The sequence below is a fragment of the Schistocerca nitens genome, chromosome 4, assembly GCF_023898315.1.
Source record: "Schistocerca nitens isolate TAMUIC-IGC-003100 chromosome 4, iqSchNite1.1, whole genome shotgun sequence".
Taxonomy (NCBI): domain Eukaryota; kingdom Metazoa; phylum Arthropoda; class Insecta; order Orthoptera; family Acrididae; genus Schistocerca; species Schistocerca nitens.
The window spans coordinates 558,429,598-558,456,988 of record NC_064617.1 but is presented as its reverse complement, the minus strand read 5'-3'; positions in this window follow the sequence as shown (position 1 = coordinate 558,456,988).

Below are 27,391 nucleotides of genomic sequence, written 5' to 3'. Positions count from 1 at the left end.
AGTTGCAGCATTAGAAAATTGTAGCGAAATGCAGGAAGATCTGCAGCGGATAGGCACTTGGTGCAGGGAGTGGCAACTGTCCCTTAACATGGACAAATGTAATGTATTGCGAATACATAGAAAGAAGGATCCTTTATTGTATGATTATATGATAGCGGAACAAACACTGGTAGCAGTTACTTCTGTAAAATATCTGGCAGTATGCGTGCGGAACGATTTGTAGTGGAATGATCATATAAAATTAATTGTTGGTACGGCTGGTACCAGGTTGAGATTCATTGGGAGAGTGCTTGGAAAATGTAGTCCATCAACAAAGGAGGTGGCTGACAAAACACTCGTTCGACCTATACTTGAGTCTTGCTCATCAGTGTGAGATCCGTACCAGATCGGGTTGACGGAGGAGATAGAGAAGATCCAAAGAAGAGCGGCGCGTTTCGTCACAGGGTTATTTGGTAACCGTGATAGCGTTACGGAGATGTTTAATAAACTCAAGTGGCAGACTCTGCAAGAGAGGCGCTCTGCATCGCGGTGTACCTTGCCCGCCAGGTTTCGAGAGGGTGCGTTTCTGGATGAGATATCGAATATATTGCTTCCCCCTACTTACACATCCCGAGAAGATCACGAATGTAAAATTAGAGAGATTAGAGCGCGCACGGAGGCCTTCCGACAGTCGTTCTTCCCGCGAACCATACGCGACTGGAACAGGAAAGGGAGGTAATGACAGTGGCACGTAAAGTGCCCTCCGCCACACACCGTTGGGTGGCTTGCGGAGTATAAAAGTAGATGTAGATGTAGATATATTGTGGATTTCGTTTCTTGTATCTTCATTGTTAAAATGGCTACACAGCAGAGTGGACTGGCTGGTGCTGTAGACATTATTCAGTTTACATTCCTTGTGTATCATGTTAGCCGAGTCCGATATGGACATCAAATGCTTTACGTTCATTTCATGAACATTAACTAATTTTCTCTGATACTTTCTGGTAGTTTAGATACAAGAATCTGCCACAAAACTCGATGTGAGATCAGTTCGTTCCCGTGTCATGTTTTGTTCAAATATTTTCCGAATTATTATCTTGCTGGCTATGGAAAGTGTCTAGATTACATAATTCTTTCCTGAGAGTTTGCTGTACACAAGTAGACCAATATTTGGATAGAGAGCCTGTCCAGAATTGTTCATATCACTGGCAGCTCTTGCCAGCTACTGTTGCCCATCGACTTGAGATTCATTATCACTGTTTTTGATGGCTTTCATATTTATAATTTTACCCGTTTTTACTGTACCACCGATGGCTGAACCGTTTCGATAAATTTATTACGACCATATCCGTAGCTCGTGGTCTCGCAGTATCGTTCTCGCTTCGCGAGCACGGGGTCCCGGGTTCCATTCCCGGCGGGGTTATGGATTTTTCCTGCCTCGAGATTACTGGGTGTTGTTGTGTTGTCTTCATCATCATCACTCATCCCCATTACAGTCGGAGGAAGGCAATGGCAAACCACCTCCACTAGGACCTTGCCTAGTAAGGTGGTGCCGTTCTCCCGCGTCGCTCCCCTACGCTCTGTAAAGGACTATGGGACTCATCATCATCATCATTTTAAATAGTAACATACAAGCAGTACTGATCCAAAATCAAGTTTTCATTAATAAATTATCTGTCGGAAAAAACCAAGACAGTTTCTATATTCCATATTGCCCATGCATATGACAAAAAAAAAAAAGACAGTCGTGATGTTCCGTACTGCCCACACTGTGCACAAATTCAGCCATCTTCTTGGAGCTAATTTCACGAATATCGAAATTAAGTAACAAATTTGAAGACTAGATTTTACACATATTATGAGTTGTAAAATTTCTAGCTGAACGACAAAATTCTATAACATGCATGGGCAGAGGGATAAATAAATATACCCGTTGTGCGAAGGCGTATTTCGGATTGTACCTCTAAATTTCATTTGGACTGTTATATAAATTTTTCTTACTTTTTATATTTCTTTTACATACATTCCTTATCTGTTACCTATCTCAACGTGAAGTTCTCTCATTGGACACATGCGTGAAAATACAAATTTTGGTTATGTGCTAGCAAAATTTGTATACACGGGAAGCTCAGCATAGTTAAATTTAAGTCGCGAGAAACAGTCGCCACTTGAAGTGCTTCGTGCCGTATAAACTGACAGATTTTCCAGATTAAAATGTATCATAAGGTATCAAACTAAAGTATCTGCTTCAAAGAGACTGAAAAAATGAAGTGCAACGATTCTAATTTGTAATTGAAATTATTGTGGATCCTGATTATTTTTACTTCGGGTGATATCATATTCACTGACTTTAACAAGTCCAGACGAAAATTAGCTTCAGGCCAAAAGTGCAGTGTCAGTTAATGGCGTACGTGGTGACGAATGTCCATGTACAAAGGAGATTATTTTGAAAAAAGTTAATCGGACCTCGAATGAAGACGCAGGCTCGCCTCGTTAATAACAAAATAACTACCAACAGAACACTTAAGGTGCCCCGTCATTACGACACCAATCAAGCTGCTTCCAACTTAAATTAAATGGTTAGAAATTGACAATATGATTTAATTAACAGAGGAGAATTGAGGGGATTGTCGTTACACAGAATAAAACAGGCTTAAAATGCAAAATTACAGTTACTATTGGCATAAAGATAGGTCTAGTACGGCTCACATTAGTATTGCATCCATACTAAAATAGGAAGTAAAAGACAATCTTATGCCACATACTTCTCAGATAGAACAATTTTATCAGAGGGGAAAGATTGTATAACATCATATTGTTAGGGATACAGATTTTTCAAATATTTAATTTTCACAGGTACAATGAAAATAAATAGTGCTAGTAGCTCTTGCGTGACAGTTCACAAGCAAGAATATCTTGTGACACTGTTACTCTCAAGTCCCGTCTGAAATATTCAATGAGAAACGATATTTCTTCCTTGAGTCTTCATCAAAAGACATGTTAAAAGTACCTTTACAAAAAGGTACGGATCTTCTCCCGTTACTAAGGAGTTTTGACCTGTGAGATGTAACGTCTCCTAGAAAGCCTTCTAAAAACCGTAGTAAATTATTGCGATAACCCAAGTAAAGTGTGTCAATATCGAACAAAACTAAGCATGTTTAAGTTTGTAAATGTGCTGTGAACGCAATGTTATTTTTGGACAAGAAAAACTCTCTACCTTTACGTGTTTTGAACATAAAAACATTAATAACAAAAGGTATATATCTGTGTAAAAATACTAAAAATAACAACGATGAGGAGTGTATCATGTAATGGAATTCCTATATAACTGTGTGATAAAGACTTCGATGAATAATCACTTCGATCACTCTGGTGTCACCTCCAGAACCTACTAGACGTTTTTGTGCGAGGTTGCTTCTGAAGGCCATATTTTTTTAATGTATGTACGTTTTCTCAGAATACGCGTATAAAAAGTATTTGTCCTTGTAATCTCATTTCATACCTCTCTCTCCGTGTGAATACAGTTAAATGGGAATAATCAACTACCGCTAGAGTGCAAGTCTTATCATTGGCTATCTGCCATTCTTTTGCGTAATAGCGTATTGGGAGCGATACGTGAAATATAATTAATCACATAATTTTCAGGCATCATCCACAATATAACAAAAGAAATACTTTAAATATTTAAGGTGTCAGGAGAGGAAAGTTTATTTTTGCAGAAACGTTTTCATTAAATATACACCCACGAACTCGAAGGTAACAAACAATAATACGACGCTGAGGCTTGCTTGTGAGTTAAGCGCTGACTGGTAAAAATCTAATTTTCGCTCCAGTAAGTGTTATTCAAATCATATTTAACAGCACAAAAGGCAATGTGTAGCAAATAATTTACATAACATTGAGAATAAATGTGCAGCTACGTAGATGATTGTGTCGTGTCTCTCTCTCTGTAACAATTTTTTTTTTTTTGGGGGGGGGGGGGCATTAACTACTACAGTTTTAAACCAACTACGCGTATCTGTGAGCTATCCGTGTGTGTTGACAATGTAAGTACATTATTACAAATCAAAATAATAAATTCACTCACTTGGCGCATATTGTAGCCTCTACCACGAGTGTGCGAAATACACGCGACATCACGACTTATAGACATTATCATCCACGATTCCCAACTTAAAAAAGCGGTGCCTATCATAAAAAGAGAGATAGAGAGGAAGAGAGAGAGGGAGAGAGAGAGAGAGAGAGAGAGAGAGAGAGAGAGAGAGACGATATAGAAAACTGAATTTCGTGTACAAAGTTCAACTAAGGGTGTGCAGACAGGTGACTTCGTAGACAACCGACTTACTACCTTGGCAGTTTGGCCTAGAGAACGTCTGGGTGACGTCTGGGTGTACACCTGTCGAAGTATCAACTGTTGCCGACGATGTCAGCCAGGTGCATTCCAATACGTTATTTGAACTATTTTGATGTTTTACTGAACGAATATTTTCGCCCCTGAAATGTGAAAGATACTCACAAAATCATTGAGCTCAAGGACAATGGATGAGTAACTCACCACAGACATATTCCTGTCATCCACAGCGAGTGAGAATAAAGAGAATTTTCTTGCAGCCTTACGGATTTAAGTACGCAAATTTTCGGACAGCGGACGGAACGAATGCAGATGTGTGCGAATCGAATCGGTTGATAATGTGTGATTAACAGATTCTGGATCACGTTAAGTTTATTTTATATCGTAGATCACACTAGATAAAATCCGATGGAGTGCATGAATACGCCTGTGGTAAACCGCTGTTCCACCTATTTGATTGATTCTGATGGTACTTCTCATGCCGCAAGGACACAGTTCAGGTCACTCAATACACCACGAGAGGTATGCTGCAAAACTTAGGGACGAGATCGAGTAACATAACATTATAAAAATTCGGTGGGAGATTAATGACTGTGAATGAATGTGAGAGTCCAGGGGCCTCCCATTGCTGCACAGAGAACTGGACGTCATGTTGAGTGAGGTCACCGTGACTATAGCGCTGAAAAAATCTGGCCCCACAACACGAAGCACTCAAAGGAAAGAGAATAGACGGTGTGTGACAACCAGCAAGCAGTTACGGTGCTCTGTGGTGGTTTTCTTCAAATCAAAATTTCCAGAGACAACATCTGGATACGAACATTTACATCTTTCAGAGTAAGGTTTGATTTCTCTTATGTTATTATCATGATCATTTCTCCCCATTTTCACGCTCTGAAGAGAAATCTGTTGACTGAAATTTTATTAGAAGGTCCTGTCACAACGTCAAACGACTGTATTTTAATGACTGCCACCTAACTCGTGTATCATATCCATGACACTCTCCCTTGTTTCGCGATAATACAAGACGAGCTGCCCTTCTCTGAACTCTTCCAGTGTTCTCCGTCAGGTCTATCTGATACTGATTCAGTACCGTTCATCAGTACTGCAGAAGACGGCAGACTAGCGTGGTGTAAGCAGTCTCTTCAGTAGAGAGGCTACATTTTCTAAATGTTCTGCCAATAAATCACAGTCTTTTGTTTCCTTTTCTCGGATGTTATCTATGTGACCTTGACAATTTAAGTTACTCGTAATTGTAATTAATAAAATTGAAGTAGAGTTTACACCAATTTTTTGTTTTACAGAAAAGATTTTCTTGCTGTTGTATTGACGTTATTAGAAATAGGGCAAATAGAACTAATGTCCTACGAATTGTAGAGTGTAAATTTATCAGTTTGAATTTTGTAGGGAAAAAGGTGAATTGGAAAGGAATAATTTAGGATTTACATTTCATATCTCTACTGAGAATTTCTTCATATTACACTACGACTTAAGAAAATCTGAGACAAGATACATCGAATGGTCGACACTATGTTTACTTAAAGATTTATAAATCAAATCCTAGACTTGCTGCTTAGCAACGATCAAACATACACTTGCAACACAACTACTCTTCCTATACTCCTCATGAGTCCTGATCTGTGCGTGTGCACCGATCCACGGCTTCCAACAAAGAAAGAGGGAATTAAAAATTAATAATTTGTCAGTCTACTGCAGATCCAGGACCATCTCCCAATTGTCAGTCCACAAAAGACTTTTGTTTGGAGTTACCAGTTATTTTTGTCGTTGGGAAATATTCTGCTATTTAATGTCGGCAGGACACTGAAATGCGATATTTCTGATGCTAAAAATTTGAGGATCTTGGCCACCACCACCCTCATTCTCTCAGTACTTACCTTGCATCCACATATCCGACGTGAACGTTATTTACTGCTGGTATTTGCCGCCTTGAAGTTACATACAGTTTGCCTGTACATTACTATGTTATTCGAGCCAATATGAGATCGTTTCTACTTAGGATACGAAACTACGTCGCGCGTCTGTCCAACATCGACAGCGTCAGACACATGGTGAGAAATTGCTGCTACCACCTCAATCGCGATCCCATAGGTTAAGTACTCTCTCTGGCATGGTGGAAATTATTGTTTCACTTTCCGTCGGTCCTAGTATTAGAGCAGAATTTTTTTTAACCAGTATGTTTTTTTTTTCTTATGTAGAGACCAGTCGTCTTTGTCTCAGCGTTCTTTTGATAAACCCTGTGTTAAATGTTATCGAGTTATGGTCAGTAAAGGCTGCTCTTAGCTCAATATCTGTAACTCTGTCCTCATAATTTATCTCTTTACCAATCTTTAACCAACTTTTAAATTTGTGTTTTAACCCCTATCTTCAGCCTCTTGCTCAGATACCCCTGCCTATTGGTAACGTGATGTTTCCCACGGTCGACACTGCGTGTGATATTTATTGAAATTCCAGTGGCGTGGTAATAGTGTGTGCCGTGTAGATCGTGGCAACTTCTCTACAAACTGCCGTTTGGGTGGTCGCTAACAATGGGAGCCTCGCATCGTACAAACTGACGACCTCTAACAGGACCCTTTCCGGGTCCACGTGAACCACAGGTAGTATTTCATTCGCTAGCCAGATAACTGGCTTATGATGTGCATACTCACAGATATTTAATGGCTAAGGCAGTTTCTAGTGACATTTCGGCAATCGCGCAATCGAACAATAACGGGTCGGTCATACTGTTTTGCGCAATATTTATTTACGTTAACTGTCAGCTGCCAATACCTGCTTCAGACGTCATTTAGTTGCATGTCCTGCATTTCCCTTCAATGTTGTGGCGTACAACTTGTCGATACATAACAACACCATTCGAAAGCAGCCTTAAACAGACGCCAATTCATTTCTCTTGGTAATCTACGTATTCAGAGATCACAAATGGTCCAATCAGTTCCCACTGTGTAACCGCCAGAGATACTTTTACATATGATGATATCTTTGCTTTAAGACTTTAATCTTCCTGCTGTTTCTCACAACATGTGGGATAAAACTGTCTGAAATAACTATATGAAGCACACCAACTAGAAACAGGTTTGCAAAAGGGGTGGTATTTGAACTCTATGAGCAGTTCTACACCGTTTCATATGGAAAAATTTGTGGTCTTTGTACGTAGTGTAATGTAGATGATTTGAAGAATGTAACGCTCGTGATAACAAATTCGAGATGATCAATAGTACACCGGACATGTGTGTGAAAACTGTGAAACTTCATTCACTGTCTGAAACTCAGTTCTTATTGCAAACAGATATTGATTGTGTCTGTCTGCATGTATCTATGTGTGTATCGAAGCCACTGTTATACGGCCATAAGCCACGACTTAAACAAAAATTTCGTTAAGGTTTTTGTATAATTGTGAATTATTGAAGAATAACCACTTCAAAATTGTTTACTAAGAACTTCTAGATGTAATGTACTAAGAACTTCTAGGTCTAACAAGTTATAGCTACGTCAATTTTTGGTTTATATAAATCTATTAATAGGCGAAACAATATTGTCTCCCTCTCATTTTGCCAATTTGCCTCAGCTAATCTTGTCTCACGTTTTCTGTATTGTGTTATCTCCAGTCAGCGCTTATGACTTCTAATTGTGAAAATATATACAGTGAAAGTATTCAAAACTTTAAATTCAGAAGTATCGTCCGCATTCTCTTAAATTAGATATCTTTGCGAAAGGGAAAATTTTATTATTAAATAGATTTGATAATTAATTATTTAAAGGAATTCAGGTAAGTGAGATAGAGAGATTCAGTGGACAAGAATTAATTCAAATTGGAACCTGTGAGAACATCAAATGTTTTCGATCGCTACATTACGTAGCTCAGGAGCAGCGATCGTCATTTTGTAAGTAGGCTGTTTAGGTTTTTATGTTGGTAACGCCACGTAGTGCCGTGTATGAAAATAAATGACTGTGCTGTGTGCAGTCTCTGGCTGGTTGGCATTGTTGGAATATTCATTATTGTAGTGTTGGGCAGTTGGATGTGAACACTGCGTAGCGTTGCGCAGTTGGAGGTGAGCCGTCAGCAGTGGTGGATGTGGGGAGAGAGATGGCAGAATTTTGAGAGCGGACGATTGAACATTATTAAGGTATACATTGTTGGTTCTCTATCAAAATCTTTCATTTGCTAACTATGCCTATGAGTAGTTAGTGCCGTCAGTAGTTAGAATCTTTTATTTAGCTGGCAGTATTGGCGCTCGCTGTATTGCAGTAGTTCGAGTAACGAAGATTTTTGTGAGGTAAGTGATTCATGTAAGTTATAGGTTATTGTTAGTCAGGGCCGTTCTTTTGTGAGGATTATTGAAAGTCAGATTGCGTTGCGCTAAATATATTGTGTGTGAGTTTAGTGATGATCAGAATAAGTAAAGAGAGAAACGTCTGAGTAGGTTAATTTTTCCTCACCTGTTTTAAAATCAAATAAGTAAGAGGTTTATCAGCAGAGTCATTTATAATTTCCCAAAGGAGACGTTTCAATTTTTTCATCAAACCGAACGAAAGTTTGCGTAGGCATTGGATTTTTGACTGCCAACAGAAATGAAAATTGACCTCCTAACTCACGAAAATTACTTTTGACATTAATTTAATTTAATGGCAACAGCGTAAAATTAATTTCTATAGGGGCTGCTTAAAAATTATCGTATTTATTCATTGATTAATCCATCAACGTTAAAGAATTTTACGTACAGTAAATTGTGGGGTCTTCTCGCAAAGAAAACTAAAAATTACCACGTTAAGGCATTTATTAATGGCTCTGTCAACAGTTGCAGTTGCTTATTAGGCGACTAGTTTCGATTCAAATGGCTCTGAGCACTATGGGACTCAACTGCTGAGGTCATTAGTCCCCTAGAACTTAGAACTAGTTAAACCTAACTAACCTAAGGACATCACACACATCCATGCCCGAGGCAGGATTCGAACCTGCGACCGTAGCAGTCTCGCGGTTCCAGACTGCAGCGCCAGAACCGCGCGGCCACTTCGGCCGGAGTTTCGATTCCTTATAGGTTCATTTTCATGCATGGCCCACTGAGGCTGCTCTGACAGTGACTGATCTAAATAATAAATATTCAGTGGCAATCCATACACAATAAATGTTAGCAGGATGAATGCCTCAATCCACACATGTCTCTTACCAAGCCAAAATCAAAATGTCTCAGTATGTCAACGAAATTTTGGAACTTCAAAAAAAAAAAAAAATTAACACGCCCTGAGCTCAGAAAGAAACGTACGTTAACGGCGACTAACCACAAGCAGCTGGTCAACAAATATCAAGATTGCGAGAACCGAAACAAATAGCGCAAATGAACGATTGGACCTGACAGAGGACAAGAACTGGAGATCATAATTAAGACATTAAAATGGAACTCAAACAAAGAAGACAACAATTAGCTGTTTATGGTCACTGCCGACCATACTGTGTTATCGATTATTATTGAACTGTAATAGTGCATGCATGATTAACTGAGCTGTGTAGTGTTATAGTTGAGATTGTGGCTAATCTGTTATTTTCTATTGCATGTACATGTCACGTTTTATTGATTAGGCCTCACTGAGAGAGAAATTTTTATCGTTGCGCAGTGTGTGATCACTGAATTACATTAGCAGAACTACTCAGTACTACAAAAAATTAAACACATTCATATTAGCAGTCTTGAATATTTATAGCTCTTTAATATTGATGAGCGATGATGCAGTAATTTACATTAGTTTCGACATTTTGTTGTCTGCTATAGTAGATACTTTTATGTTGTTTCATCACTTAGGATGCATCCAACTGCATAGGGAGCTTCGTTTGTTGGGAGAAATTATAGAAACTATCGTGATCTGCTTAAAACAGTTCCATTAGTCATAATTTTACCGCACTCGCAAACAATGCTGCTGTAACCAACAAACAACAGAGCGAGTTTCCAAATCGATGCAGATCATCTTAAAATGAATCACCTAGTTATAGATACAACGAACATGCAGGGTTCAGAACGTATTCCTCTAGCAATGGCGATCCAAGAAGTAGCTTTCCGTCTTTGTTATCACTGAAACTTGAGAAAAATACAATAAAAGAAAAAAAGGCAATTGCTGACATACTGTACCTCTGGCACCCAGTTCCGAACACCGTCTCAATTATACTTACGGTGACCCCAACGAATGTGACGAAAAGAGTATAACAAAATATTAACGCCTAGCTCCCTTCGTATTTAAAACCGGCAAGAGCGTGAGTAGGGCCCTTGTTTGGCAGAGCGGACGCAAGAAAGAATGATGACAATATGCGGGATCGGATCTATATTTTAGTAAAATAGTTCTCTGAGATCTGATTATTTAAGAGCGCGTGACTCAGCGCCTAGTTAATATAGGATTGCGTGAGGCGCTTCTAGAAAATATCAAAATGTCCAAATGAGTGTGAATTCCTAAGGGACCAAACTGCTGAGGTCATCGGTCTCTAGACTTACACACTACTTAAACTAATTTATGCTAACAACAACACACATACCCATGTCCAGGGAAGAACTCGTACTTCGGGCGGGAGGGACCACGCATTCCATGGCATGGTGCCTCAAACCACGCGGCTCGCGCGTTTAGAATCTGCTGCAAAATTGATGTCTACGTGAAGCGTTCATAGAGGCAGAAACGTAGACGTAGTCTCAGAGATTATATTTCCTTTTATTACAGTAAAATATCGCTGCAGGATATCTTGACCGTTGCGAAATTAATTAAAAGAATCATTTTAATTAATTAAAGTATTTCCTTTTTAAACGTATTGCTCTTTGTTGTGCCGAGAAGCGACCACTGACTGTATTGAATTGAAAGATTTTAGTTTCTACTTCAATTAAAATTAATTAATTTACGCACTTTCTTTCCTTTGCTAATTATTATCGCGAGTCTTTTGAAGCGTCCGTTGATGACGTAACGCCGTGAAATTATAATGAAATTATTCCTACGCAAGATGTCCGCCAAGAATGGTCGATTGTTCGGCCCTTCTTTTTGTTTATACAGCGTACTGAAAACCTTTAAAAACAAACCTTATTTTTATTCCCGCATGAAGGACTCTATAAATGAAAGAAAAATGCTCAATTAGCATAAATTACAATACACTCTTTAAAATTCACAACTTACAATGCGAAATGTCACCGTAGGGTGCGTTTTCTTCAAGGCTAGAACAGAGAGTGTGTCTAATGACGCTGGTCTTTTTGGTTTCTTCCACCAGCGTGTAAAAGAGCAATTACATTACTACATAGATTCTATACAGTTATAGAGTCCTTTGCTTCCTCATTATTTCGATTCATTATAAATTACCGTTCTGACAGTTAATTACACACACATTTTTAGAGTCCCAGCGTGATTTTTTCAATAATTTAAAGTCTTACAATTTTCATTGTACTTCGTTTTGTTCCCGACTTGCCGTCGCACAATTTAATATTTTCTACCGCGTATTGGTACAAGGACCCCCTTGGTATGAATGAGCTAAAAACGTCTGTGGTTTGCGAATAGTCATACTACCTTTGTAATAACACATTAATAACACATGTCACTTACCACACGTATGTATTTATACACATATGTCAATTTATGTCTCTTCTATTTTTTTTTATCCGACACTCCCAATGGTTCGTAATTTACATGCATTTTATTACAAATATTATTTTCCTTTTTTTACAAGGTTTCAACTATTTCTACTATGGGCATTGCTCTATCTTTCACCCTTACACTACGCGACTAGAGAGAACACTTTGGTAAGATTGAATAATCCATGCTAATAAAAGCTTTACTCCCCATTTAGTTTACGGGCTACGGGGAAAAACCAGGATAAAAGAACCTCGCCTGGAGTCTTCAAACTGTTCACACTCCTGTTACTACCAAGTATTGATTAGGAATGATGTTATCATTTGATTATCTTGATCTGCAGACGATTATTTTTACAGTAAACAGTTTTGCACAATATGTACAAGGTACATAATTAAATATTTTTATCGGGCATACAATATGAAAATATGCAATTGATGGTTAATTTTACTAAGTTTGTTCACTTTGCTACATATGTAAGATAGCTTTTAGGAGATACACATAGCACAAAAACTTTTTCATTTATGACACGCTGTGGACTTTGGCCATAAATTTACATAATATTTACAGATTCACAATCTTTTCTGTGTATCAAAGGTACTCCTTTATGTGGTTTTGTTTACCGCTTTTTCTTCTTACACAGTTCTTGTATTTGATACATGTTTTTGATCTTTTACTGTCACTACTTTAGCGTACAGATTGCTCGACACTTAAAATGCACTTTTCGCGCACAGTTTGTTCTTTGTATCTGTGAAGAGTCCATTGCAAGCACTTTCACTTTTACGTTATGTAGCATACATGGTACATATTTTACAATAAGTCATTATAATTCGGTAGGATTCATGTATCCAGAATGAAATTATAATGACATCCAGATCTTTAGCTGTTTAAAGGCGTTGAACGGGGACAGTTGAAAACTCTTTGCCCCCACTGGGACTCCTCCCGGGACCTCCTGCTTACATGGCAGACGCTCTATCCAACATTTTTTGTTTATTTATTTGCATTGTGTATTTGTAATATTATCATGAAATAATGTGGAACACATAGGCGACAGAGAAAAAAATATAAATGCTGGCTAAAGAAAAAGAAAAGAAAAAGGAAAAGAAGAAAGTAATAGAATCCGCTCAATCTACGACGCGCTCTCCCATCCACGGAGGTCAGAGGTAGAAGATCATAGGAGGCGTAAACTCAAGACACCGCCTGGGGAGGGTAGGGAGAGGGGGGGGGAGAGGGTTACGTGCCCTCTGCTGCAGGCACCCCCCCCCCCCCCCCCCAACTTAGTGGAGGTCTAACAAAGACCCCTCGAAGGTAGTTAGCAAATAATGATCGGTAACGTGGCGTGTTTTCGAGAGACCTGCATGGGCTGTTCGTAAATAGGTCCAGAAATCGAGGCTGGATTTAGGTCCCTCATGAAAGAGATAAGCGACCGCCCACCCTTTGACCCACGTAACAGCATGATAATTGTCGGCGGGAAAATGTTTGTCCTCTGGGTATAGAAACATTCGTGGTTCTATTGTGTCTGGTGGCACTCGGAGGTAGCAGGCAATGATTTGCTGCACGAAGCGCCAGACATCTTGCGAAGAGGCGCTTGTCAGATGGTGGTCATCAGTGTCCAGTTGGTGGCAAAGGAGACAAAGAGGGGAAATGTGACAAGCCGGTGTTGTGCAGTCGCTGTTTCGTGGCAAATTTCCTGTTGACTATTTGATACCACAGTGGCCGGACTTACCTAGGGAGGAAGGGCTAGTGGACGGCAGTCCACTCTGTGGGCCACTGGATTGATGGATGTTCTATCTCCATCACATTCCGGGGAACAGCAGGCTGCAAAATTCCTTAGTTCTGGGCGGGCGCGTATCCGTCAGACTGGTATGTATGTAACTGTAGTAGACGAAAAAGGTCGAAGTATGAGACAGATGAGGCATGATACGGCCGACTGACACCGGTGGTGAGGTGGAAGCAGGCAGGAGGACCTCAAGCAAGGTGTGTTTTAGAGATGTGCCCTGGCCAGTCCACTGTCTTCTCATGGAACTCAAATACAAAGCTGCAGCTCGCATACGGACATTAAAGAGCCGGAGGCGACCATCCTGTGGGGGCAGGGTAAGTGTCTCATGACGGACCTTAAACATGGAACCAGCCTTGAGATAGTAGCCAAAAGCCGCCTGAAGGTGGCGCCCAATCGCAGACGGCAGAAGGAGAACTTATTTTCTTTTCAATTTTCTTTATCGATCACCTTTGTAATACACATACGCAACCCACCACCTTACATGATTAGTGGGTCCTAGGATTTTACAATGTCATTTTTGTTAGCAGCTAACTACACTTAATACAAGTGAGCTACAGTACAGTATAACAATGGGCAATTTCTATTCTGTTAGTACTGTACTTATTGCTAATGGCTACTTCTGACTAAAAAACCTTTACTGCCTGCAGCGTCACAGGTGTGTCAGTGATTGTAGAAACCTACTGTGCAGCCTTGCTCACTGCGCTAACACCGATGGGCGTGCCCCCGACACTAGGCAGGCCAAGGATAACTTTACTCGCTGCTGGTTCATACTTATATTAGGAGAGAACTTTATTTCCATATTTTAATAGTTATACAATTTTAACCCGCTACCTTATATGATCAGTGGGCCCAGGTAGTTATACAATGGTTACAATTGCAGCTAATCTAAGTTATATTTAAGTAACTAGTTAGTAAGTAAGCTACAGGATAAGTGCAATGGGCAAGTTGATTTAATTAATTATATGTGAATTAGTTAACCTAACTATTAACTAGTTACTAATGCCTACAGCGTTACATATGTGTCAGCTAAAAGTATAAACCTACTTATAGAGCCTTGCTCATTGAGCTAAGCCCAGAGAGCGTGCCCCTGACACTGGGCAGGCCAAGATGTTGGTCGCTGCAGGTTCCTAGAAATAGTACCTAAAACTAAGTCCTAAAACTAAACATATCCTAAAGTCAAGTTCGGTGCATTGTCCATGATCGGTGAAGTGGCACCCCAGTCCCCCTAAGTCCCGAAATGCGGCGGATTCCAGACTGAAGAAGTCAGCCTTTCCGCGCCCAGGCGGTATGGGAATAGGGTACCAGACTGTATAGGTGTTTAAATAATTCTCTCATTTTGCTAGTTCAAGCCTCTTAGATATTCCTGGAGAGAATTTGCGCGATGTGGACCAATTTTGATGCCACATAAAGATCAAGAAACTCAACGCGTTCTAGTGTGTCCTGGCGGCACAAAAGGTTCTGGCGGACGTCGTTGCGGATGAAGTGTAACAGGCGAGGGAAATTCGTTGCCGCTGTGCATGAGACTGTGGGGTAAAGGTAATGCCCAGGTACCGGAACGTCCGCACAAGCGGCAGGGGTGCCACTTCACCTTCCTGGAGGCTTCGTCCAATGTGCATAGCATTATATTTGACAACATTCATGGTACTGCCAGCAGCAGCCCCTTAACGGTTAATTAATTCGAGGACTACTCGTATCTGAGAGCCGGAGCGGGGTCATCAGCATATGCCCGAGAGCGAAAAGTGTGTTGTCGTAGAGTAAGGCCAGAGAGCTCAGTTGTCAAACTTCCAATGAGGGGCTCAAGGGCACTGGCGTACAGGAGGGTAGAGAGGGGCACGCTTGCCATATGGAACGGCAGATGGATACCACTCTGCTAAACGCCCATACGTGAACTGGCACTGGCGTAAAGACGTCGGAGGAAGCCGAGGAACGGAGGGGGGGTGTCCATTCAGGCCGCCACCGAAAACAGGAAACGATGGCGAACTTTATCGAAAGCACTGTCGAAGTCTATAGCGACGACCGCTGCACGGAGTCTGCAGGCCGCCGCCATCACAATTAAGTCGCGGCATTCCCCTGTGGCAGTCTATATGTTAACCTGTCCTCCAGGCGTCGTTTGCTCTGGGGAGAAGATATGAGAGAATATTGGTCGGAGATGCATTGCCATTAAGCGAGCGAAAATCTTGTAATGGGCATTGACTAGGGTGAGCGGTCTGTAACTCGTCACCATCGACCCACGGACTGGTTTGTGGACCGGAATGATGATGCCCGCCAGCAAAGGCGGGTCGGATTGTATGGTCCGATGTCATCAGTTCACGATGCATAGTCGTCCACGGCGGTGCCGTGAGGTTCAGGAAGGTACGGTAAAACTCAACCGGCAAGCCATCAATGCCGGGCCATCTATTGACAGCACCCTTGTCGGTTGCGTTGTCGACTTCGTTTCGCGTGACCACCACTGTCAAAGCATCCGCCTCAATGTGGGGGAGGGTGTGACTTAATGCAAAATGGAGACATCTGCTTCAGTATCAGCATCTTTTTCACTATAAGTACGACGTTAGTGTTCGACGAATGCGTGGACGATGTCATTCTGATTGCTCACCTAGGTTGCAGGGTGGTCAGGGTGTTGATGATCTGCCGACGACGCCATGGTTCGTCGGATACTATATGATGCATGGATGGAGTTTCTAAACCCTTGTGATCGTGACGCCGCGTCCGTATCACTACCCATTGCGATTTCCGGCGTGACAGCACAATTATCCTCGCGTTAATTCATCGCCGTTCCCACTGATTGTCTGGAGTTGGTGGCTGAATGTTCATATCTCAGAGAATCGCATAATAGAACAGTGTTGCGATGCCAGTCAGCCATGTGCTTCCCGTATCTGATCAGTGTCCTCCAGATCGCTGGTTTGCCGCTGTCCATCCACCATCTGAATGTCGAGCGGTAGCGGGGAAGGTGTCGTTCGCAGGCTGTCCACGTCTCAGTGACTTGTTGGCGACAAGACAGGTCATGCAGATGAGAAGTATTTAGTTTCCATGGCGCACGTCTGCACCATACAGATTGCGGCGGAAGGACGACCGCACAGATGTAAGCGCAATTGTCGGAAAAGGCCAGTGGCCAGCGTTCGGCACCCCTTATCGCAGAGATAAGAGTTTGTGAGGCATATATCCTGTCTAGTCGGCTTGCGGAATGACTGGTAAGGAAGGTATGATCAGAACGGTTGCCGTGTTGAACTTCCCAGGTATCGTGAATCCCCGAGGTCCCGCACGACTATACGTAGTTCCTGGCACGATCTTTGGGGCGCAGAACGCAGTTAAAATCACCTCCTAGTAGGCAGTGGTCATATCACCCTAAAAACAGGGGCGCGATTTCCTCGGAATAAAACTGGGCCATGTCGTCGGTCGGTGCCTGACGGAGCGCAGACATTAATGATGCGTGTCCCCATAGCAGTGAGTGCCATGCCCTGACCTGATGGAAGGAAGGCGACGTCCATCACAGAAATCCCGTGGTGGACGTAAATGGCACTCTGCGGTGCATAGGATCACTCGCGGAGGTGTGGGCGGTATAGCCATTGATATCCGGGAGACTGGCAGAAGGATGAAATCAGTATCAGAAGCCCCGAACATCTCCTTCATAAGGCGGATTTTCACCCTGGAATGGATGTTGTTGGTGTTGATGGTTGCTATCCAGTAGGCCTGGTGGCGGACTGCTGGAGGCTGGTCCACTCTGCCGTCAGCGCAACGAGCTAGCCCACATGGGAATCTGGGGAGAGTATGATTAGTGGTCCCCCGTAATGGGTCCTGCTCTTCGACCTCCTCCTCGTGCTACGCCGTGGAAGCACGAACCGGTGTATCGTCCATTTTGTCTGCAGAAGGTGATGTAATGGTGCCTGATGTAGTGTCGCCTGTGATATGTCCATGAATTAGTTCAGCGTCCGCATAGGGCGCCGGGGAGGCTGGCGGAGGCACACCGCTGGATGTCTCCGCACTCATAACGTCTTCGTCAGCAGTAGCGGGTTCTGGGGCGTCGTGCTGGTCAAGGGTTGCGTCAACATCGACTTGCAACGCCTGCTCTTGGCCGGAAACGGTGCGCGCCTTCTCTCGCAACGTTTTGGAAACGTTGTTTCCTTGTGCGACCCTCTATGTCCGACGACGGAAATATGTCGCGCCGCTCTGGCAGGAAGGCCGCCGTAGGGACGGTGAGCGAGTCGATCTCCATCGTGTTGCCGAGGGTAGGGTCAGCGTCCGGTTACGTCGGCATCGTCGGAGAGGCGTCGATGTCCGACCGAGGCGGCGGTGTCTGGTCGGGCTCGTTGGCATCGTTGGTGGCACCTGGGCGGCGTTGCGAAGCGATAGGAGAAACTAGAGCAGCGGCGTAGGTCACTGGTAGCACCACAGGTTGCGACGTGGGTGATCCTTCGGAAGCTGAAGGTTGCGTAATACCCCGTAGGCATTCGGATCTAAGGTGGCCTTCTTTGCCGCACCCGGAACATGTCCGAGGCTGGCCGTCGTAGATAATTATTGCACTGCATCCGCCGACCTGTAAGTAGCACGGGACGTGGCTTCGGAGATCAATCGTGACCTGTCGGACCCCGTTTGGGACAGGATATGTCCGAAACTGTGTCCACTTTTCCGTAGAGTGCCATGGACTGCGCCGTATAGTCGTCGGAGTGCCGCGACGACTTCCTTAGCAGGACGCTCGAATGGCAATTATAAAATGCGTGTCGGGCGCAAACCTAAGCCCGCGTGGTCGACGGTTACCGCCCCAACATTGCCATCAGCATGAGAGAAGCGGAGCCCCTATTTAGTCTCACGTAGGATGCGTTCGCATGCCGCGTCGTTAATGAGTACATCGGTCGCCAGGATCTTCATTTCGTCTCGCAGAAAACGCTTTGGGTCGGGCATAACCACTGCAGAAAGTAAATCGGAGTGTAGATTTATGGTAACGGTTCGCCATGGATTGTATACGGTAAGCCGGCACTTAAGCAACCGCGGTCAGAATGTAAACAAGGCGAGCTCGCGCTCCGCAAGCGGTAGACGCGGACGCGTCCGCTCTGTTGCCTTGCAAAAGGCAGACTGAGCCACCACGACACAGACGATGGTGCGACTGCAGGGTCCTATCTCTGGCACGCTCCCCGTGAGACCCACAATTTCCAACTTTCTGTCCTCACACTACATTTGTGGAGCCTCTGCCCACCATACTCATTACTTGCGGCAGTCAACCTACCGATTCCCGTAAGAGTTTTAGCAATGTGAGTGCATCCGCACTGAAGAAGATTATTGGCCAGTAAGCCTGCCATGTCCCGGGTTTGAGTCTCAGTCGGGGTACTAATTTTTCAACTGTCTCCGTTGATATTTATCAATGCCTGTAAGCAGCTAAAGGTTTGGATTTCATTATAATTTCATTCTTCGAGGGCTGCAAAATCACCCATAGTATCTGTACCGATACCAGCTTCATATTCATGTAGCCAGTGTCCCCTGGACTATTCAGTTCACTTTATTTTACACTCATAGTTGCTCCCAACACTGATTCATTCTCTGGTGTTTATTTTGCTTTCTGACAACAGGATCCGAGCACATTACTAGCAAGTATCTAACGTGTGAAGGATTTATACCTTCCACCGTGATAGAAGTTTAATATCAATAATTATGTTAGACAATTCTGTCATGATGGTTATCCTAAAATTTATTTATGATCTGCCGGCGCACATTAGTTGCCTAAGGACCATGAAAATTGCGTACATTTCCTTACGCACATTGTGATTTTATGAAATTTACGTTAATTAGTGCACTGTGATAATCAGTAATTCACTTTTTGTTGCCATTGTTCATATGCTCTCTCATGTATTAATGCAAACATCCTGCTTTCGTGCACAGACACATTAATGTACATGTATATAAACATTAAGACACATCAGGTTACCTTCTACTCCGAAGGCTGTTGCACGCAGCGACTGTTATATTGACTTGCAAATAATAGATTTCAGCTATCAGTCGTCCTTTTTAAATTCAGTGAACTGTGGATGAAGGCCGATCAACAGGCATTACATGCATTGATAAAAAATGATAGTGCTTTAAGAATGGCTAGTTTCTAGCAGAAATATAGATCTGGCAATAAAATTTAAAACGGACGACTGATAGCTGAAATCTATTATTTACAAATTGAGACACATATTTACAACACACAAAAGAAATATACAAGAATGAACCAAAAACTAGTGAAATAACCTTACACTAATGTAACTACATTTGCTTTGTGATCTTCATTTCACGATGAATAGTCTTATTCATTCCTTGGACGCAAAGGGTTTCAAGTCTTTGTGCGGGTAGAGACCACGCACCTTTCGTGTCTCAGGATTTGCGGAAACGTAACGTCCCTCAAGCGGTATGTTAATAATCCAATGTGGCCTGTATATAACAGCTGTCACTTTTTGTTAAACTTATTTATACTTGAGGCTTTTGGATGTGTCCTCAGTAATACTAAATCTCCCTCGTGGTACCTGTGTACTTTGTTTAACCGTTTCTGGCACGGAATACGTGGCGCTGCAAAACATATCATTCGTTTTAATTTGCATGTCATAAGTGTATCCACTTATTATACAAGGTTTCTCGGAGAAAACTGGACTATACTTGGTTAGCAGGTGATTGTGTTCATTCTTTTGGTTACGGGCAAGGTAACTCGATTGCGACACCTCTGCTTCAATACCTTGTCTTATTTCTTTTGTTTGAGATTCGGTGTCATGGACTACCTTATTGTAAGTCCCCCTGTGGAAGTCACTTCCTACATGCAGTACCTTTTGGTCAGAGGTATCCACCTGAACCTGCCTACTGTAATTTTAATATGTGGCAACAGTCTTGATCAGTGCCAGTTCAATAACCTTACTGCGGTGGTTTAGGTTGCATGTCGCACGAGAGAGGTCTATCTTTGCGTTCCTCTCACCTAACATATCCCAACCCAGGATACAGGATACCAGTAAGTTCATAACGACCAAGAATTAGCATTCCATTTCTTCTTTTTCTGTGTCTAGGAGGACCTATATCTGATTTTTAATTATCTGCACCAGGACACGTACAGCCCCCACAATTTTACAGTTTTGACTGATAAAATTGGCATCTGTTAACCCGCTCAACGCAGTTATAAAATTCATGATCCGTAACTTGCTCCTGCATCAATAATGACTGTTACGGGTTTTGCGTTTATCTGAGCATTAAAAACAGCTCTTACTAACTCAACCTTTTTTTGCTGTGTCTGTCTCGGTTCAACATTTAATTCCTCCCTGAGTTTTTCACCTTCATTATTTCTCTACATAAATGCTTGCACGCTTTGCCTGCCTTCGTCCTGTGTTATACCGTCCCAATGTGGAGGGATTACATAGGTCGGTTGGACTCCGGGTTTCGGCTCTTCAACTACTTCCACAATGCGTACTGCTTCATTTTGTTGCTGTATTGGCACATATTGCGACTGTGGTGTCCAACGCTGCTGCGTAGTTGGCGGCGCCATTAGTATAACACTTATGTTATTCACTGGCACGTCCCGGTCGGCGGAAGCGTGCCGTGCCTGCCAGTTCGCAGGGCCAGATTTGTGCCACTTCTCATTTGCAGGTCGCATATTTTTGTTAGCAAAGGAAGTGTTAAAACTTCATTCGTTCCTGCGTTTCCTATTAAAATTTCCGTTTCCATTTTTATTCGGCGAACGATTGCTACTTCCATTGAATTGGTAGTCAGCCGAACCACTGTGGCTATTTTGTTTGTTGCTGCTGTAGTCGACGTGATAATCACTTTCTCTATTCTGTCCACGTGTTCTGGGACTGTTTCCATTCGAATTTCTTTGGTTATTGTTACAACTGTTCAATCCTGGCCCACCATTACCAAATTTGTTTTGCCTGGCGTCTTCTTGTATTAGATCCAATGAATCTACGGTGACCATAAATTGTTTGAGGTCCGTAACGGGCACATAAACAAGCTTTTCACTGATTGAAATTGGTAACGTGCCCTTTAATATACACAATACATCCCTCGGAAGCATGGGTTCATACCAGTATCGTATCTTGTTTATATAGCTTTCGAAGTATTTTCGAAGATGGCCTTGCGGGGGATTGAAAGTCTCATGGTTATACACGTGATTTATGAGTAATTTTCTTAGCATGACGGCCACGAGCGAGCTAAAACCATCTTCTGAAAGCCTGAGTATACCAGAAAATTCTCTGCAGCCTCCATTGCCCAGAGAGCTCGCCCTCCGATTATGAAAGAAATCACAAATTGTATTTTCTGTTTCTCCGTCCACGGAAGAGGTAAAACATTTCGGAAACTCTTGATAAATATAATTTGTTGGATTGAATTTGGTTCCTCAGTGAATATCTGGCACTCCCTATGCTTAATAAGCTACTCCTTATGTTTTACCTGTGCGACAGTGGGCACTGCACCCCTATTTGTCGCACCAACAATACTCTCGTAACTGCTCGGGCTATACTGCTTCACATTATCGCAAGCCAACCACTCACCATTCGACATATTCGCAGGTACGTTTCGGTACGTGTTACTAACGTGTGGTGGGCTATCATGTTCCCTACGACCACTTTCCCTTTCAAAAGCGGAAGTGCGGTGCTGCATTTCACTTAGTTCAGGGTTTAAATTGCGTGTTCGCGTCCTGGCTCTCACACTGAACACCTATATTATTCTCTGCAATGCATACATTACTTCTTGTTCTAATTTTGTTTCTACACTGTCAGCTATTAGATCTAGATTTTTGGCTACCGATTTCACCTGACCCTCCAGTGCTTGTTGTGCTCTGTCGAGTCCGGTTACGTTGTCGTCAGGTTGCTGGACTGGACTTTCGTTGGAATACCTCTGCTTTGTACAACAGATCCGGAAACTTGTTAACGCATGCCATCTATTTTTCCCTTAAGATGCTGGACGATGACTTTATCTCGTTCATCTAAAATCTGGGTTGGTCGGCTGACTAAACGTTCATCACGTTCCACTTCTTTTCTTTCCCTTTCCAAGCGTTCTGCTTTTTCCCTTTCCTCCCTCTCTAAGCGTTCTGCTTTTTCTCTTTCCTCTCTCTTTCTAAGCATCTGCGGTTACAATAGTTTTAACTTGATTCCACACTCTTTACTTCTAATGTACTCTTCACTTGAGCTATTAGATCCTTTTCTTTTTCGAGACGCCCCTCTTTTTCGCTTTTCTCTCTTTCTAAATGTTCCTCTTTTTCGTGTTTCCCTCTTTCCCGTTCTCTCAACTCGAGGTTTGCCAGCAACACGACTAGAAAATCATTCGCCAGTGCTGGCTGTGGTAGCACATCAGCTGTGTCTACAAGTGATATTGTTTTATTTGAGTCGTCTGCTGAGCTGACGCCTGTTTGCTGTTCCAGCTGCTGACCGCTAGCAGCAGTAAATATTTCCTCCACATTGCTCTTTTCAGTCTCCAAATAGTGGATTGCTATAACAGGTTAGTCATCGATCTCTGCTGTATCGTCCGTGTCTTGTTTTCTCTCTTTGGGGGTCTCAACCATACTTGTAATAACACTGTTACCCCCAAAAGACACAAAAATACACCATTTAGTGCAACACAAACAAAAACACTGTACACAATAATACAGTATATTCTAACAAACTCACACTGAAAAACTCACTCGTAGCACCTTGGCACAAAAATTGAAATTACTCTTGAAATGAACTTTTAAACGGTTTGTAGCCACACAGCTAATTGTGTAGCTTATCAGACAAAATATATATACCGATTTAAAGAATGTGGCTGCACTTGAACTTTAGCACTGTAATCACAAACAAACACCATTTTTGAACTTACATAGCCGGTTGTTTTAATCAAAGTACTAAATATCACACTTTATTTAATCAGTAACCACTCTGCATGTTCCCCAGTTACCTAATCTTTCTAATACTGAACTTGGGAGCTCATGAAATCGGATCCATATCTTGGTAAGCAATCTCTGTTACTCGTCGCCCCATATCAAGATTGCAACGTCTATTTTGTACAATAACATTATGGTAGGTGCAGTCTCTCCCATTCCTGCAGCTCGGGTTATTTATTTTCCGTGCTCAGTAATAGACCGTAGCTGTTATAAGTAGAAGGAACAGAACATCTACAGAATTACACACTGTACAAAATTGTTATTATACGTACATAAACATAATCTGGTATTCTTATTTTTTAAAATAAATATTTTCTCACTACAGCAATATTGCAGACCTGTAAGTTGGATACCGAATAACAATATTTGTTTAATCAAAATATCCACGGGTGTACTGCCGGTCTACAGTGTCCAACGGGCACAATATTTCGGCGATCATACATGTCGCCATCATCAGGTGAACTGACGGACTGAGCTCCTGTGAACGTGCCGGGACGGAGATCCGTACACTATGGCTGCTCAGGGGGAACTGGGTTCGATCGCGGCGGCGGCCGATTTAAATACCCTCCGCCCGCGGCGCGCTCACTCCGCCGTCCGCGCCCCGCGCCCCGCGCCACGGTCACGCGGTGGAACAGATTGCGACGGCGTCTCAGATGACGTCGGTGTGATGGGTCTGTCCGCCGTGGTCGTCACAACTATACATGTGCTCGATTTACTTTTGGTTAACCCAATCGCTGGTTCCCAAGCCTTGCTAAGATTATAGCCACAGTCACGGTTTATGAGTTCGTCATTGGTGCGAATTTCGATGGCCTCTCTAACAACGCTGTCCCAGTATCTCGACGTCTGTACCAGAATCCTCGTGCGTTCATACTCCATAGCGTGATTTTCCGAGAAACAAAGTTCAGCGAACGCCGACTTGCTCGGATACATCAGTCGAGTGTGCCTCTGGTGTTCACGGCATCGATCCTCGACGGTACGCATCGTCTGACCAATATACGACTTGCCACATTGACATGGAATCTGGTACACGCCGGCCTTCCTCAAACCGAGGTCATCTTTGGCGCTCCCCACCAGTCCACGAGTTTTATTCGGAGGACAAAACACAGTTCCGACCCGGTGTTTCTTCAAAATGCGGGCGATTTTCCCCGAGAGTGCGCCTGTATATGGGATAAACGCAGTTCCTACATGTATTATCGCCGAAATATTGTGCCCGTTGGACACTGTAGACCGGCAGTACACCCGTGGATATTTTGATTATCAAATACGCCGGGAGAAACTCTAGAATCACAATATTTGTTTAGTTCAGGCCCAACAAGTTGGGCGCCATTTGTACTACTACCGCCCTGGTGCGGACACCGTCTCAACTATACTTACGGTGTCCTCAACGAATGTGACGAAAAGAGTGTGAGAAAATCTTAACGCCTAACTTTACTGATATTCACGCCCGGCAAGAGCGTGAATAAAGCACCTATTTGGAGGAGTTGGCACAAGAGAGAATGATGATAATGTGGAAGACCAGAATCTATACTTTAGTAAAATAGATCTCTGAGCTCTGATTGTTTAATAGCACTCGACTCACCGCCTTGTTAATATAGGATTGCGTGAGGCGCTTATAGGATCTGTTGCAAAATGAATGTGTAAGTTAAATGTACATAGAGACAAAAACCTAGACGTAATCTCAGGGATTATATTTCCTTTTATCACAGTAAATTATTGCTAAAAATGTAAATGTCGTGTGACTAGGGCCTTCCGTCGGGTAGACCGTTCGCTGGGTGCAAGCCTTTCGATTTGACGCCACTTAGGCGAATTGCGCGTCGATTGAAATGAAATGATGATGATTAGGACAACATTCAGTCCCTGAGTGGAGCAGGATATCTTTACCGTAGTGAAATTAATTAGAAGAAACCTTTCAAATACTTATAGTATTTCATTTTTAAGTGAAATAGTCTTTCTTTTGCTGAGAAGCGGCCAATGTCTATACTGAGCTGAGAGTTTTTACTTTAATATGAAATAAATTGATTTATGCATTTTGTTTCCTTTACTAATTATGATTATGAGTCTTTTTAAAGCGTCCGTTGATGACAGAACGCCATGAAATTATAATGAAATTATTCCTACGCAAGGTGTCTGCTAAGAATGATCGATTGTTCGGCCGTTCTTGTTGTTTACCCAGTGTACTGAAAACCTTGAAAAATAAACCTTATTTTTACTTCTCCATGTAGGTAACTATATACATGAAAGAAAAATGAGCAATACAATATATTCTTTAAAATTCAGTACTTACAGTGCGAAATGGCCGCCGTAGTCTGCGTTTTCTTCAGGTCTAGAACAGAGTGTGTGTCTAATAACGCTGGTATTTTTGGTAAAAGAACAGTTACTTTGCTACTTAGATTCTATACAGTTTTCTTATAGAGTCGTTTGCTTCGTTATTATTTAGTTTCATTACAAATTACCGTTCTAACAGTTAATTACCCACGCATTTTCAGAGTTCTCGCATGATATTTTCAATAATATAAAGTTTTGCAAGGTTCATTTTACTTCGTTTTGTGTCCGAGTTGTTGCCGCACGATTTAACATTTTGTACCGCGTATCGGTATTATACTCTTCAGAAAAAGGTGTTCGCACCCAGTAGTGTTCATAAAAAGCTTTAGAAATATTTTTATCACGATCCTGAAACGAGTACCACAAAATCCAATTTGTCATGTATGACATAATCGGTGATGCCGCGTTATGGGTCAACAAATCGTGGAATTATGCAGTACTTAACGAAGATTTCGAACGTAGATTTATGCCCAAGTTTTGGACCCCTAGCAAACATGAAAAACTGAGGAAATCGGTATACAGTCTCGAGTATTGCAATCTGAAAAAAGGGTAGCTTGCGGAAATATTCTGAGCGCAACGTAAGTAAACCCTGTACTTGCAGCAACTGGTTTAATCCCGGGAAGTACTTAGAATTTTGAAAGTTTAATTACTGATCAGTATGAGGGAAAAACTTATCTGTGTTCCTGGTGCGGATCTAGGAAATTTTTTAATCAATCATAGGTTCCCTTGATCTGGTTCAAGAGGATCTTCTACAACTGAAAGGAAACGAAAATAATCAACACCATGATGGAAATTCTAAAGATAATCACAGTAATTATAATAATCATAGTAAGAGCAATAATGTTTCCTATTCCGATAGGAATAATCAGAATAACACGAGAAATAGAAACGGCCAGGTTAACGGCAATGGAAATGTTAGGTACAATTCGAGTCCACTCGTAAATTTCACTCCCAAATCAGTATGCGCAGAACAACCACAAGAAAGTAGAACAACAGTTACAACGCCGGTAATTACGGTAATGATAACCAAAATATGAATCACCAGTCGCGGACACTAAACCACCTTCTTGGCAGCCTCCTGCTGTTGCCGTTGCAGCTGAACAGCATTTGTAAATACTACATCAGCTGAACATTCATGTAAATAATCCTACACCTATGCCAGGACCCTCAAAATCCTAGCCACAGAATAAAAGTAATCTGAGAAGAGTCGACTTTACGGACGAATCCCGTAACGCACCGATTAACCACGAACACTGAATACGACCAATCTTTGCCTTAACGCTGGTCGCAGAAGAAGAGGGAGGTAAATGTGGAAACCGAATTATAATTCTAAGATATAAAGACAGCAAGATAATCCAGGACGAATTAAATAAAGAATATCTGGACTGTAAATCAGGCAAAAGAAAAATGATACAAATCATTATTAAGAAATCAATTAATGACGCACCTACTGATAAAATTATAGCTACTGGGGCTACTACTTCTATTACGAGTT